Consider the following 16115-nt stretch of genomic DNA (forward strand, 5'->3'; position numbering starts at 1 on the left):
GGTTAATGGAGTAGAAGCAAAAGACTGGTTGGACAGAGTATTCTCATGGGTACCCACCTGGCTTTCTGGACTTTTCAGAGTGACTGTCCCTGTGCTGGTGCTGCTTCTAATCACTGTCTGCATTATTAAGAACACTCTTAAAATATTTTTAATAAACTTAGGACATTTGATATTACCCTTGACTACTGATCAAAAAATAACATTAAATGAAAAAGCAGGAAGAAAGTAATGGGGAAAACTGAAGGGGAGGATCCTGACGGATGGGTGTTTACACAGCTGCCGATATCGAAAACTATAACCAGTATTGGACCCAGTGCCAAAAAGATTTTAGCGGGTAGATGGGACAGGGAGTGTATGGGTTGGAGAAGATCTGAATGGCTGGGAAGAAACTGGAGACAACATGACCCGGTTACAAAAGATAGGGATCCATAAAGATGAAGTGGCTAAAAAAAGAGTGAGAGGCCCAAAAAGATTTAGTTATTAATACATCAATAGAAGGGGGGAATAATGTAATACAAATGCAAGTCCAGCGCAGTATGAAAGAATGCACTTATCAGCCGAGACAGTAGAGCTATAGAAGGGGAGGGGACCCTCTCATATATGCAATATAAAAAGCTTAATAAAAAAGAATCCATAAATCCTGAGGCACAGATAAGTATAATAAAACTTAATGGCAGAATGAAGCACAGTAAATAAGCCCCAAAAGCCTGTTTTGTTTTTAACGTGTGAGCATTTGGTTCGCGGCAAGGGCTGCTGCAGACAATTCATTAGCACATGGCATGCAATCTCTCGCCAAGTGTACTGAGAAGCACACAGAGGTTGGTATTTTCCCAGGTGAACTGCTTAGAGTGCATTGGGTTTGCCAGTGAAAAAGGAATATATGACAATTTTATTATTTAAAAAACTTTATGAAATGTGATTTTCTAGTGAGGCTGGCAAGCCACAGAGCAGTTTCAAATCACTTACAGACCATTTTCCCTGGGAAGAGGATTAGAATGTTCCCAATATGCAACAATCATTTAAAAGTATGTCTGTGGGTCAAGGCTCTGATGATGTGATGGGTAGCGGTTCTCATGGGAGACAGGAAGAGGCGACCCGGGCAGGGTAATAAAGTTCTGCTGCTTGTCTCAAATGTTTCAATCATGGTGGATTGTGATGTCACATAATTGTAATTGAAGGCGGTGTGGGAAGGTTCACGGACCCACTGATCCTACGTAATGTATACAGTTCTATAGGAGTCCAAAGTGCAAAAACCAATCATTTCTGCGTGGGGAGATCTGTCCTATGTTGCATGATCATAAATGGCAATTCTTATACTGTTTATACAAGATTTAACTTCAAGGGCTGTTCTTGAGCAGCACCTTTTCATGCAGTTCTGTACCGCTTTCTATTTGAATTTGCTGTCCCAGCTGCGTCTGGGGCCCTGAAAATAATTGTGTTACTTCATGCACCAGCGTACACTCCTTTCACCTACTTTTGTAATTTTTTGGGTGAGTGCATCGAGGAGACCACCGATACAAAGGCATCAAAAAGGACAAGTTATCTTGTTCAGGGCTTAAAAAAGTAAGACCCCCCCCAATTTGGGTAAATGGTGTCCCTGTGGCCCTTACTGCAGCTGGGATGACAGCCTGCAATAAATGTACAGAAAATATCATGCAAAAGGTTCACTGCCACCAGCCTGAACAGATAGGCGTGTAACAGTAACACATTGTTACTGGAGAGGTGAGAAAAGGGATACGCTGAATCCCCCAAGCACTCCACATATGTTGGGGTGTGCTGATCTTAATAAAAAACACAGGGGAATAAAAAGTATCCCTCTGCCCTGGTAACTGCAAGAGATAATCAGGGAAAGAAAAGACATGTGATGGAGAAGCTCTGGGAGCTCATGTGAACACTACACAGAAGGTGCCGTGCGCTGCTTCAGGAAAAGGTAGATGCCATAAACTTGGAGGAAAGCATAACTCCAAGTAGCTATCCCAAAAAGAGGTCCAAAAGGATCCCCACACCAGAGTAAAAGTGGGGGAAAAGATACCCACCCACTCAGGAGAATTAGCATAAGAAATCCAGGTGTCCATGAAAAAGTGCTGGGGACTCACAGCGAGTGGAGATTATACACAAGCAAGAAATCTCCTCGAACAGAACCCCTCTTAGCAAGTATACACCAGCTCATGAGGATAATTATGCCACCTGAAGATAGGCAGAGGCTTGAAGAATGCACCACGTGACCTACTCAGGATCTGGGGACAGGGGACCCATTGGCTCAGGCTAGAGAATTACTGCGATCCCAGAGATATGTCCACAGAAAATAGATTAGGCTTATATAGAAAATTGTAAACAATATAAGAAGTATCCATGGCCAACTATTTGGATAGGTTGGAAGTGGTATTCGCCCAGCATTCCAGTATCACCAAACCATATGAGACAGCGCAGGAAGATGTAGCTAATTGTTTTGTTAGTGGCCTGTTACCTAAAAAAGTGAGCATTGGGTGGAAGACTAAGGGCCTCATTACACGGTAGGGGTTTACCGGTACCGGTAAGGGCACCGGTACCAGTAAACCCCTACCGCCTTACTACGAGTTCCCTTTGCGGGACCCGACTTTAACGGCTGGTTTTACCAGCCGTTAAAGTAGGGTGCGGCAAAGGGACCTCGGAGCTAATTACGGTATCGCAATTTGCGGTACCGTAATTAGCACCTTCCCCATTCCCATTATGCCCTGTGGGGGCAAACATGGGAATGGGGAAGAGCCTTGGTGAATAGGGAATTACCGCCCCATTCCAAGGTTGGCGGGGCGGTAATTCCCCCTTCCACCATTGCCCTTCCCCATTCCCATTTTTGCCCCATAGGGCTCAATGGGAATGGGGAAGGCGGTAATTACGGTACCGCAAATTGCGGTACCGTAATTAGCTCCCTGGGTCCCTTTGCGGGTTGGTTTTTAACGCCTGCAAAAAGCAGGCGTTAAATCCCCCAACCCGCAAAGGGACCTCGTAGTAAGGCAGTAAGGATTTACCAGTACCGGTATTTTACCGGTACCGGTAAATCCTTACGGCCATCCGTGTAATGAGGCCCTGTATCTTCAGGGAAACACAGGACAGGGTGACATCCAGGCTCCCCCAACAGGGAGCATGACCCCAAAATCCAGACACTTCACTAGAAGCCCAAGCTCCTTTCCTCAAACCAAATGCTAATACTTGTCGCCCTGGACTACTGAATTCTACCCCCATTGGTCAGGACCCTTTCTGACTAACAGAAGAGAAGGATATCCTGCAAAGCCCTTTAATCCCAGTAGTTCAAGATGGTCCATAGTCCCAGTGTCATGTAGAGGGAATGCCTGTACATGGGGGCTAAGAGATGCACACTGGGAATATACGCCCTTCCAGACATCTGTGTCCAAAGAGAATGTTAAGGCTGCCAGTATATCCAACACTCATATCATACACCCAGCCACACGGGGGCTAAGAGATGCACCCTGGGAATATACACCGTTCCAGACATCTGTGTCCAAAGAGAATGTGAAGGCTGCCGGTATATCCAACACTCATATCATACACCCAGCCACACGGGGGCTAAGAGATGCACCCTGGGAATATACACCGTTCCAGACATCTGTGTCCAAATAGAATGTGAAGGCTGCCGGTATATCCAACACTCATATCATACACCCAGCCACACGGGGGCTAAGAGATGCACACTGGGAATATACGCCCTTCCAGACATCTGTGTCCAAAGAGAATGTGAAGGCTGCCGGTATATCCAACACTCGTATCATACACCCAGCCACACGGGGGCTAAGAGATGCACACTGGGAATATACGCCCTTCCAGACATCTGTGTCCAAAGAGAATGTTAAGGCTGCCGGTATATCCAACACTCATATCATACACCCAGCCACACGGGGGCTAAGAGATGCACACTGGGAATATACGCCCTTCCAGACATCTGTGTCCAAAGAGAATGTGAAGGCTGCCGGTATATCCAACACTTGTATCATACACCCAGCCACAGAACCTCCCAGAATCACTTTTGGATGCATCACTGACAGGCAGGCATTTCTCTTAAGCAGGACGGCACCAGTAAACCGATTAGGTCGGGATCTGTTATGTAAACGTAGATGTGCTATATATTGTACACCCGATGAGTGTTCCTGAGAATGCCTTCTGTAAATACCAAAGCAGTTCTTGCTACCCTCCCAATGCCACCCAGTGGATCTTTGTTCAGCATTCTTCTCTGTCCCCACAAATAAAGATACTCAATATTGCTTTGCCTTTTGGCTTACAGGAGCCCAACACACCTGGACAAGATCACCCAAAGGATATACAGAGGCCCCCACACTCTTCTCACAACAGCTAAAGAAGCATTTAGATGACAATATTACCTGGCATGCCAATGTTAATCCAGTACGTCAATGACTTGTTGATGGTGTCACCATCATATGTAGCCTGTAAGCAAGACACAAAGGTACCAATGACTTCCCTGGCTGAGGGAGGGCATAAAGCATCCAAACAGGAGTTACAATTGTGTCCATAGAGAGTTCATTATCTGGGAAATTATATTATGAAATATCGCTTGATATCCCCTCCCAGAAATAGGCAGTTTACAAAATCCCTAAACCTCAGACTGTCACACAAAGGAGCTAAAGACCCTCCTCTGAAAGAAATGCCTTCTCCCTGACACTTAGGACCACACACCCTCTGCTTGCCACTCTACCTGAGACTGGGTGATCTGCGCCCCACTGTATCCTCCGATGGTTGCTTGTAGATACTTTGCTGAGGAAATGCCCTCCTTCCCCTCCTCTAGTGCTACCTCACTGCACACTTGTTTTTCTGCTTCCCTCACTGTGTTCTTCCTTCCCCTCCTCTAGGATTATCTCACTGTGCACTTGTTTTTCTGCTTCCCTCACCATGTTCTTTCACCTATGATTATAAAACGCTCTGTCGCTTTCTGAACCTAGGTCTGCATCCAATAAGTACCATCATAATAAAGAAAAACAAAATGGGAGCGTTTTTGGGGATAGTTGGTTACTGGCGGTAGTGGATTGTAGGTTATGCTGAAATGGGCAAACTGCTTAAATAGTTCACCCTCAAAAAGGACTCCAGAGGCTGAGGAAGACTTTGCGATGATAAAATCATGTCTACTTGAACCTCAAGCTCAGGAACTTCAGATTCCAGAAAGGGATTTACTTTCTATTGCCATGAGAAGAGTTTGCTTTGAATTTTCCGTTACAGGCCCACGGCATAATACAGTAAGGAACTAGATCATGCGGCTGCATGAAAAGCCGCTGGGTCTGAGATCTGTGGTTGCACCGGTAAGGTGTGTGTCCTACCCTCCACCCCAGTCTGATAACTCCCCTTACCCTCAGTGCAGCTCCTCACAAACCTTATTCTTTATGCAGAGAGCACCTAGGGTTGGTACCCAGTGCCCAGGGACATGCAGTCCCACAGAATGATTTAATTGTCAGGCTATGTTCTTCAAAAATTATCACTTGTTAAACTGGCAATAGTGTTGCTACATATATAATAGCTCACATATATTGCATACCACAAAGTCATGGCTCACTCGTGGCAACACCCCTTGAATGCCATGGCCCTCTAATGTGTATATTGATTGTAGGTGGATTCATGATATGGATTATGATACGATATGGCATTTATAACACACATATACACAAGTGTTTCAAGGCGCGACAAGGCAAGGGAGGGGGAACAGAGAGAAGAGGGACAACAATCTTACTAGGCCAGGTGACATTGAGAACGCGCAAGTGCGGGGGTTAAGGGGCAGGGGGCAGTGCAGTACCATTCCTTAGATGACCCTGAGCGACGGCAGATGAAGAGAGGCAGGAGCCTCCTTCCCTCGGCCACCAACGCCGACCGACAGCAACATCTTGCAGCTTTATCCTGCCGTTTAATATGCTACAGACTCTTGCAACCTGATCTAGATATATGTGCACTATAATTAATGTGTAGCCCGTACTTGTGCTTCCCGCCGCACAGATATCCTCCATTATCATCCAACCTGCATAAAAACCTCCATTCTGGGCCATCCAGCATCAGAGAAAATGTGGTCAATGGCGGCGCTAGGCTTGCAATAGCCTCTACAGCCGCAACGAATTTACGCAGCCCTGATTGGCTGAAGCGCCCTATTTCCTGGCACACCCACAACCATGAGGCGGAAGCCGTGCCTTCCTCATAAGGGGCGCAAGCAAGGGCTTGTCTGCGCCTGTCCGCGTATGACCGAGTGATCGAGCAGCCTCCATCCCTCCATCGATGTAAGTACTCTTTGAATAAGCACCCGTAAAATGTACTGTCACGCAGTTGGCTCCAGGCAAAGTCTCCTGATCTACTACTGCTACACAGAACACTTGATTTCACCCACACCTCCTTGCCTAAATTTATCACAACATGTGTTCCCATTCATGACGCTGCGCCACTTCAAAGAGCAGAACGATTAGCTTAAAATGACTTACTGTACCACTGGCTGCTTGTCGTCTCTATCATGCTTCTGACCATCCCACATTTGACACCCATTCATATTAGTTTATTAAGACTTGAGTGCCTTCACTACTGTGCTAGATAGCACCTGCCTCTTACCTACGATACCATCTGGGGCTTGAACAAGCCCATTTTCGTATTTCACTGCTTTAAACGTGCCTCACCCTCGTGGAACCAGTAGTGCTTGCTTTACACTGATTTAAACGTTGCCTACTCTGTACCTGCCTACTTTGCTGCACATTTATTTACACCAGCCACCCATGTCGAATTTACCTATCTCGCCCTACATTAATCTATATGTGCTGCGCCTACTCAGAATAAGCCTATTTGTTGCATCTACCCTGCCACTACAATGTGTTTCTAGCTGCATTTAGCCTGCCACTACAATGTGTTTTAGTTGCATTTAGCCCGCCTCTACATGGTAATTTGATAGCTGCATTTAGCCTGCCACTACAATGTGTTTCTAGCTGCATTTAGCCTGCCACTACTTAGCATGTAATTGATAGTCGCACTTAGCCCATTAGTACATCGACACCTGAACTTCCTCAACATGAGGTGAATATCTAATGTACTGTGCACTATGCCTGCCAATTAGCTCCATAGCTACCCACGATACTGTGCCATCCCTAGGGTCCTGAGTTCTCAGCCTACCTATCACATTACTGTATCTAGTACAAGATCCTCTACTTCAGCAGAATGCATTTTAGCACGACTCTATTAACATACCCCCCACTGCTGTTATTACAATTAATACTGTTAACTATGGACCAATTCAAACATGCACCCTGCCCTACTCTCCAGAGAAACGCTAGGTTCCGCGCTAGGCTCTCCTCCCTCTACGAACCACAGGTACCTAGCAATGCCAACTTGAAGCGTCGTACCATTCCCAAAAACCAGACTAGGAACTCAACTCATCCTAATACACAATTACCTGCTAGCTCCATAACGAAAGAACCCATCCGGGTTACCTCTGACACCAACTGTCGTCCTAAAACAACTTCCATAACAGGAGCACTGATCAATGCTAGATCAGTCGTGGCCCACGCCACTGAAATAGCCGACCTCCTTACATTAGATAACCTCGACTTCCTAGCAGTAACAGAAACCTGGCAACATGACGCAGCAGGCCCAGCCCTCTCCCTAGCAATACCCAATGAGTACCAACTACTAAGACTAGACTGCCAGACCGCCAGAGGTGGTGGCTTAGCCATCATCTCTAAATCCAACCTGAATATAAGACTAACAACACCACCTACCCTAAATTCCTGCAAACTACTCACTGCTAAATTACCGATATCCCCTTGCCAAACCCTAACTATCTATCTCATTTACAGGCCACCAGGGCCCTTAGGCCTATTCGAAGAGGAATTATCCAGCCTCTTAGCGAGCAACACAAAAAAGTCATCCCAAACAATGATCCTTGGCGATCTTAACTTAGGTCTTAACGACCCAGATGACAAACAAGCACAAGTTATTGCCACCATGCTTGAGGGACACGGACTCACCCAAAACGTTCTCACCCCCACCCACGAGAAAGGGAGAACATTAGACTGGGTAGCCACGTTTAACTGCCCTACCACTATTACCAAAATTACACCCTAGCTGTGGACTGACCACTTCCTCATTAATTTATACTTAACACTCAACACGATGCTCAGATCTGAAAAAATAATGGCACCTTCGATCCCCACCAGATCCAGAAAAAACATCACACCAGACAACATCTTACCCCTGCTCCTCCCAACCATCAATGCCCTGCCAACTGATTCTGACCCAGATACCATGGTCAAAATATACAACAACACCATGGCCATAGCCATGGACACTGTTGCCCCACTGAAGAACTGTAAAAGTAAACAACAATCTCACCTCAATACTTGGTTCACCCCCTACCTAAAAGAACTGAGATTAGAAAAAAGGAAGCTTGAAACTGTATGGCGACACACCCCTACAGCTGAAGACAAACTTAAACTCAAACTATACGCTACTAACTATAAGAAAGCACTCATCCAAGCCAAAAAAAGACGTCTATAACGGAAGAATTTCCAATGCATCCTCCAATACAAAGGAATTATTTGCGATCCTGCAAGAACTTGACCTCCCATACCACCACCCGATAACGTACCCAAAAACAAGCAATGGTGTACCAATATCCAAAATGCCCTTGCAAATAAAGTGAAAACACTACAATCTAAAATTACCTTAAAAAAAGCCTCGCAAGACCACCAGGGGGCGCAGGCGTGATGGCTGCCTGATCGTTCGGCTCCCCTGAAGCCCCGAGAGATTTGTGGAGTAAACTGCAATAAAAGGAACGTTATCCTCCTACAAAGGCTGAATCCAGGTGGGGGAACTCCTGGGGATTCTGGCGATACCTTCCCGAGCTCTGGGGGTGCCTGGGTCCCCGAGATATTTGGCTTGGAGATTCCGCGCTCCTCCTCGCCCCTCCAGGCCCGTGCCGCGCACGAGGTGAAGCTCGGTGGCCGGGCCCCTCCTCCCCGCAGATGGGCGCTGCGCTGGGATCAATCTGAGGAGTCGACACCCTGCGCCCCTGCCGGCATCGCTGAAAGCTCGTGGGAGCCCCTCGGAGACCGGAGCCCTCGTCCGACAAGCCCACCCTCGGCTCCTGCTGCGGCAGTTTTGGATGACATTACGCCCCAGGCCTGCCGCACACGCGTCTATGTATCTCGACCCGTCGCAGGAGCCTGCCCAGACCCCTTCCTCTTCTCGCCCCTCCGGCAGTGGGGAACATCTTTGCAACAACTACCATAAGGACTCCCCCTGGCTGCTGCTGTGACACAACCCTCAGAGGCCTACACCTAATAGGCCCGGGCCGACGCAGGAGCGCGCCTGGGTCCCTTTGCGGAGTGCAGGGCCCATCGTGGGGTTCACCACCCTATTTAGGGGCCTACTACTTGCCATCAACAGCGACTACCACTCCGGCAACCTTTGAACGCACCCACCGGCCCCACGTCGGAGTAACCGTGAGTACTGGCTGTCGGGGAGGGGGGGGTTGGGGCCTGACCCGCCCGTCTTAACCACTGCACCTCATCAGAGTTGGTACGGAACCGGGGGGAGACCTCGAGGAACATTGGGAAACCACGAAGATCTAGAGGTGGAGACACCCCCATGAGTTGGAAAGAAACCCTGGCAGGATACCAATTCACTCCCCGAAAACAAGAAATGGAGATCAACTCCCCACCTATGCCAATCCCCGACATGAACACCATGCAGAACAATAGCCAGACAATCCTAGACAAAATCAGGGGGATGTGAACGGACATGGGAGCCAAGCTAGCCGACCTCGCCACCAAGGTCTCCACGTTGGAGGACAGAATGGAGGGGGTAGAAAATAACCAGGCGTCCACCGTCTTCTTGGAGACCCAGATGGAGGCAAGGTTTAAAGAGATTCAGTGGTGCAAGGGGAACTCCGCCTCAAAGTGGATGACATGGAAAATCGTGAACGGAGATGTAACGTGCGATTCTTCGGCCTGACGGAGGTGGAGGGGGAGACCCAAACCGGCCTAGAGGGCAAAGTGCAGGAGATCATTAGGATTGTCTTGGGAATTGACTCCGGGGAAACCATCCTGATTGATAGGGTTCATCGAGCTGGCGGAGGCGGTAGGGGCCCACGCTCCGTGCCTGCGAAGTTCCACTATTACAGATACAAAGCAAAAATACTTGAAAGAGCTAGAACTCTAAGAGAGATACAATACGACAACTCCAGGGGGGCAGTCTACCAGGACCTATCCGCCCTCACGCTACAAATGAGGAAAAAATGCGGCCCGATCACTAGGTGGCTGCAGGAGAAGGGGGTCTGGTACTGCTGGGGACACCCATTCTACCTATCCTTTGAATGGCAAGGGGAAAAGTTTCAGCTCGTTACAGAAGAGGACATCCAGAGAGGCATCGACGAACTGATCGGGGCCCCCCCCCGGGCCCTCGGGGAAGAACGGCGGATCTGACGGAGGCCCGGGCCGTCCCCCACGGGGCCCTGACCTCGGCCAGGGGAAACACAAAGTGAAGGGCACCCGGGAATTCAGAACAACCAGGCACCCCTCGGAGGGACGTGGAGGACCCGCATGATTATCGGATAGAGGAGAAGTTAAAAGGGAAGCAGTGCCGATCTGTTGTGGTTCACTCGCCCTCCGTGGCCGTTGGCGAATTGGGGAGAAACACTCGCTCCACTTTTGTTGACGCCAAGGCCTGCGCGATGGATCCGAATGATTAATAGGAAAGGGGAGAAAGTTAAGAAATGTGATGTTATTGTATTGTACTGCATTTGCCCGCTGTTAGGAAAGATTTCGTTATTGTAGGGAACTTTCCTTCCATGTGGCAACCCCTAAACTTTTTGCTATTGTTTTCAACCTGTTTTCTTGACTTTGCCAGAGAAGTGCAGCCTTCTGCCGTACTCCTCTGGGCTTTCGCTCCTTTCTTACGGGGAAACTGACATGCCCTTAAGACAGTCAGTACCGGGGAACGCTGTTTCCCGTAGTTTCTTTTATCGTGTCGCCATTTTAGTGCAACACGACACAAGAGGGCACTGTAAGCTAAGTTACAGCTCTCTTGGGTCTCTAGCCTTCTACAGACCCTAGACACTCTTGTAGGATGGTTTTTGGATCGGTGCAAGTCATTCAGGGACTGGGCTGGTGGCAGCGATCATTTGGTTTATTTTGAGCTCCTTTTGCCGTTCTGAGCACCTTTTTGCCGCGAACACAAAAGGGTGGCCCGGCTACCCAAAATGGCCGGACCACGAGGCTCCTTTGTCTCGTCCACTGTCCGTCTTGCTCCCTTTACCTTCCCCCGGGTCAGGCGACCCGGGGCCTTCCTTATTTGGGCATGTAGTTTCCCGCGAAACACGGTTGCTTTCGCGGGCTTCTACATGTCGTTTGAGTGCCCCCAGGATGTGGGCTGGGCTGTCTGGTCCCAATACACATCCTGGGTGCCAGAGAGTCTAGGGTGGTGTGAATGCCTGGGACCACTGTGGTCCGTGATTGGTCCACGTATGGTATGTGTGTTGATGAGCGGATCTCCCATTGGCTCCCCTCCGTTTTGGCGCGAAGGGAACCGTGGATAAGAGGGAGCTGGAAACACCACTGCCATGTCGATCTCCTGAGTTCTTACGAACCCAGGGATACAGGAGCCAAGTATCCTGCGAACACGAGGCTGGACCGAGGAATCGCTGGTGACCCCCTGAAGAACTTCTGCTCCTCATTGCTGTCGTCCGGTGAAGCCCTTTCCACCTAAGATCGAACAAGAAGGCCTGTACTGGCGCTTCGACCTATTGGAATAGCAGGACCAGCTATTCCCGGCACCTTCATCAACTCCTGCCGTAAGCCTTCGGAAGTGTCTCTGGGCCATCCAGTTGACTGACCAGCTTACTAAGGAGTCCTGCTCTGTAATCGCCGACAGGTTGGGTGGTATTCTGAGTCCGGGGCACGCTCACACGCTTCGTTTGCTTAGCAACCCTAAGCTAGAGGTGAACGGTGCTCGTTTGGCTTGAATACACCCGGCCGTTCCGTTGCCCTGCCGTGGCGACAAAACTGTGCAGGATTCTTCGATCGGGACGTCTTTTTACTCTGCACGACGACGAGACGTTCCCTGCTCTTCAGAACCTGCCAGAAGCTGCATCTATCGAGGAGAAGCTCGGGCCTGCTTGCTTCGGGGACCGGTGAGTAGATTAGCTAGGATCTGGTCGCCCTCCTGCAGTGCCCCTTGCTTTTCCCCGCTGTAAATACAGCTCCCCTTGTCCGTACTCGCGCCCTACTTCTGCCTCACAGTGGAGGCTGCGCTAGAGTCGCGGACCGTGTTCTCCTTCATTAGGGCACCCTACAGAGCTGTCCAACGTCCTCCGAAGAGCTTCACCTTCTGCCCTTTGGCACCGGCGTGTGCAGGTACTTTTGAGCGCTAGGCTCCACTCTTCGTAGGGATTGGACTACCATCTAGTTAGGGGCCTCAGAAGGCGGACATATCACACGCATTGGTTCGCACTGCCTGTTTTCCTTCCCCTGCAGGTGGATAACATATTTCGTGCTGCTAATGCTGGGAAACTGTGTATTCTGTATATATATTGGGTGGATAGTGTATGTGTTGGTTTAATATCGTTGTATATTGCTGCTTTTACTGTGGTTATTAGTTTCAAGGCCTTATAATAAATGTGTATCTATTTTTGATATAAAACAACTGTTTGGAGTAGTTTGTAAGCGCTCTTGCTTAGTGTGCTCACTGCGGGCTTTCAGTCACCCTCACCCCTCTTGAGACCTAGTCTTGACCGCCGCGATCGCTACCTTGATTGGTCTGGCTTGTCCAGAGGTTACCCTGTTCCAAGTACTTAGGTTGGCCTTCTGAACTTCTGCGCCACCAGGACAGAGTTCAGAAATCCGTCTTAACACCCGCGGGGCCCTCATGGGCCCCTCCATGTTTGGGGACATGTTATGTTGTATTGTGATGTTGCCACGGTTGGCGAGGCTTATGCCGAAATTGATGGTTGAAGGTTTTGGGTCCCACCTGTCTGAAACACGGAGTGGTAGTGTTCTCGGTTGTCATAAGGTGGCCAGGTGCGTCTCCCGAGACCTTCGAAACCCCCCCCCCCCCCCGATTCACACTGGAAGCTAGTTCACGGTGGGACCCTGCCTCTATGAGACACAAGACACGCAGCGGGAGTATAGGGGGCTGGGGCGGGGGAGGTCCTGTAGAAGGATTGGACTCCGACTAAACCTGTAAAATGTTCCTATAGGTATAACCTAGAGGGTACGATCCACACTATTTTTCTCTCGGGGCCCAGGCAGCGGCCCTGGTGGTTCGTCGACCAAACCCGATGTATGTCGGGCGATGGAGACGGACGCCTACCAAAATGGGTAAGGCAAATGGGGAACCGGGGAGGGGAGAGGGAAAAGGGGGGGAAGAAATAGGGAACGCCATGCCATGGTTCTGGGGTTTAAGTCTACGGACGATAACGGGGGCACTCACTGAGGCTTTACAGGGCAAGGATAGCGACGACCATGGTTGAAGGTTGGATCGGTACGCTCAACGTGAAAGGTCTCAACTCACAAAACAAGCGGTCTCTCACAAGTAACTTATTCCGCAAACAGAAATTACTGGCCCTCTTCCTATAAGAAACCCACTATAGAAGGGGGGGCCGAGTCAACGATCAAAGGAAAGGAGATAGGTAGAAACTTCTGGGCCTCGCACAAATCCTCAAAGAAGGAGGGAGTGGGCATCCTCTTGGGTAAATCGCTGCATCTCACTGATGTAGAGACGAAAAGGGGCTTTGGAGGTAGATTTCTTGCGATCAAGGGGCCAGCCCAGGGCACGCGAGTCACACTAGCCACCCTGTACGCTCCCAACGCTGGCCAAGTCAAATTTATCCACAAGGTTCTTGGGGTCATGGACGGGTGGGCCGAGGGAAATCCTGGACGGTGACTTCAATCTCATCACAGACCCCCATCTTGACTGGTGGTCGGCCAAAGGGACAGGACCAAAAGCCCCCACAAAAGATAATCTCGCCCTGAGGGACCTCCTACAAGAGTACTACTGGGTTGACGTATGGCGTAAATGCTGGCAAACCCCTGGGGGTTACACGTTTTTCTCCCCTCCCCACCAAACATATACCAGAATTGATTTGCTGCTGGTGTCGGAGGAGGGAGGGGGAGAGGTTGGAAACCCCACGGTTGAATCTGTGACCTGGTCAGATCATGAACTCCTCATTATGGAATGGCGGCTGCAAGCCACCGTGAAATCACGTAGGTGGCGCTGTAACAACACCCTCATGAGGGACCAGGTGTTTAGGGAAATCCTTAAGAACGAAATAGAAGCCTTCTTTTTATCAAACGACACAGGGGAAGTCCCAATGGTTACAGTTTGGGAGGCAGCGAAGGCCACCTTCAGGGGTCTCCTCATTGCAGAGGGTTCGAGCAAGACGCGAGAGAGGGCCCCGATAGAATCCAGAATCCGGGAAGACTTGCGTGCCATGACGGCACAGCTCACCAAGGGAAACATAGACCGCGAAAACCTCCTGAGTGAAATGAGAGAGAAGAGACAAGCTGTGCATACAATCCTGATTGGAGAGGTAGTTAAAAAAATAAGATACACGAAGCAGAGATACTATGAGAGGGGCGACAGGGTTGGAACTCTTCTGGCACATAGGCTGAGGGGAAACAGGGCGGGCAGACACATAGAAAAGGTCAAGGACGGGGCGGGTAACGCCCAGATAAAAACTGAACACATAGCTGAATCATTTGCAGCCTTCTATAAGGCCCTTTACACTAAACAAGTGGGTGAATCACTGGATGAAATTCGAAAATATCTTGAAGACTACCCCTTACCCAAGCTCACAGACCTAGAGAGGGAGACACTAGACAAGGAGATAACAGAGGAGGAGGTGGAAGAGGCCATCAAAAAGCTTCAAATAGGGAAGACCCCGGGAGAAGATTGGTACACAGCGGATTTCTATAAACAATTCCAGTCCGAACTAACCCAACCACTGACCAAATTATTTAACCAAATCAAAACCTTAGAAACCATTCCACCGACATTCCTGCAGGCCATAATTACAGTTATCCCTAAGCCAGGCAGAGACCCAGCGGAGTGTGGCTCATACAGGCCCATCTCGCTTCTGAACACAGATGCCAAGATCTTCACCAGGATCCTGGCGACACGTCTAGAAAGGCGTCTCCCCCGACTGATCCATCCCGATCATGTAGGCTTTGTAGTAAATAGACAAGGAGCAGACAGCATGCGCAAAACCCTGCACATACTGAGCTCAAATGGAGTGAAATCCGATGGTGCTCTTCTCTTGTCTCTAGACGCGGAGAAGACGTTTGACAGGGTGAGCTGGGCCTTCATGGAGGGGGTTCTGTCGTCCTTGGGGATGGGACCCAGGTGGCGGGGATGGAGGACGGACCTTTACTCCTGCCCTTCCGCCAAAGTGGTGGTCAATGGAGGAGAGTCGGAGTCCTTTCCTTTAGAGAGAGGCACAAGACAGGGATACCCACTGTCTCCCCTCATATACGTCTGGTGATGGAACCCTGGGCCATAGCAATCAGGACCAATGATCAGAACCAGGGTAGGGGGAACCGACTACAAAATAACCCTGTTTGCCGACGATGTCCTCCTGTACCTCTCTAAACCATCCCAATCAGTTCCAGAGGTGCTGAATAGTCTGGAGCGATATGGTTCCCTGGCAGGCTACAAGGTCAACGTAGATAAATCAGTGGCTTTCCCGGCAGGCCAGCTCAACGAGACTGAGGGACAATACATCGATAACCTCCCGTTTTGTAAACAAACAGAGGGACTCTCTCACCTGGGGATCCGAATTCCATCACACCTAGAAAATCTCTTTAAGGTAACCTACCCGCCCCTATGGAGGTCAAACACGACCTGGGAAGCTGGTCAAAATCCAGCCTCTCATGGATGGCCCGCCTCAACTCCATCAAAATGGTAATCCTCCCCAAATTCTTATATTTGTTTCAAATGCTGCCAACCCAGATACCGAACTCATTTCTCTTAGAGATCAAGCGGGCCCTTCTCTGCTATCTATGGGCCGGTAAATCACACAGGATTGCTTATGACACTCTCACTAGACCCAAGGACGAGGGTGGAGTTAATTTCCCAGATCTAAACACTTATTATAA

General features: G+C 49.4%; 1 protein-coding gene across 5 annotated transcripts in view; it reads right to left on the reverse strand.

Annotated features, from left to right (window-relative positions):
* Positions 1 to 16115, reverse strand: part of LOC138551262 (zinc finger protein 84-like) — a 121270-nt gene that overhangs the window by 67561 nt on the left and 37594 nt on the right. For 2 of the 5 annotated variants that reach the window (XM_069642472.1, XM_069642475.1), the window contains one exon: positions 4374 to 4437. The exons of the other annotated variants lie outside the window; for them this stretch is intronic. The gene's annotated coding sequence lies outside the window, so the exon portion shown is untranslated. The remainder of the gene's footprint in view (positions 1 to 4373; positions 4438 to 16115) is intronic. 5 annotated transcript variants of the gene reach the window in all.

This window comes from Ambystoma mexicanum, chromosome 1q, assembly GCF_040938575.1.
Source record: "Ambystoma mexicanum isolate Mex_15411 chromosome 1q, UKY_AmexF1_1, whole genome shotgun sequence".
In the NCBI taxonomy this organism is placed as follows: Eukaryota; Metazoa; Chordata; class Amphibia; order Caudata; family Ambystomatidae; genus Ambystoma; species Ambystoma mexicanum.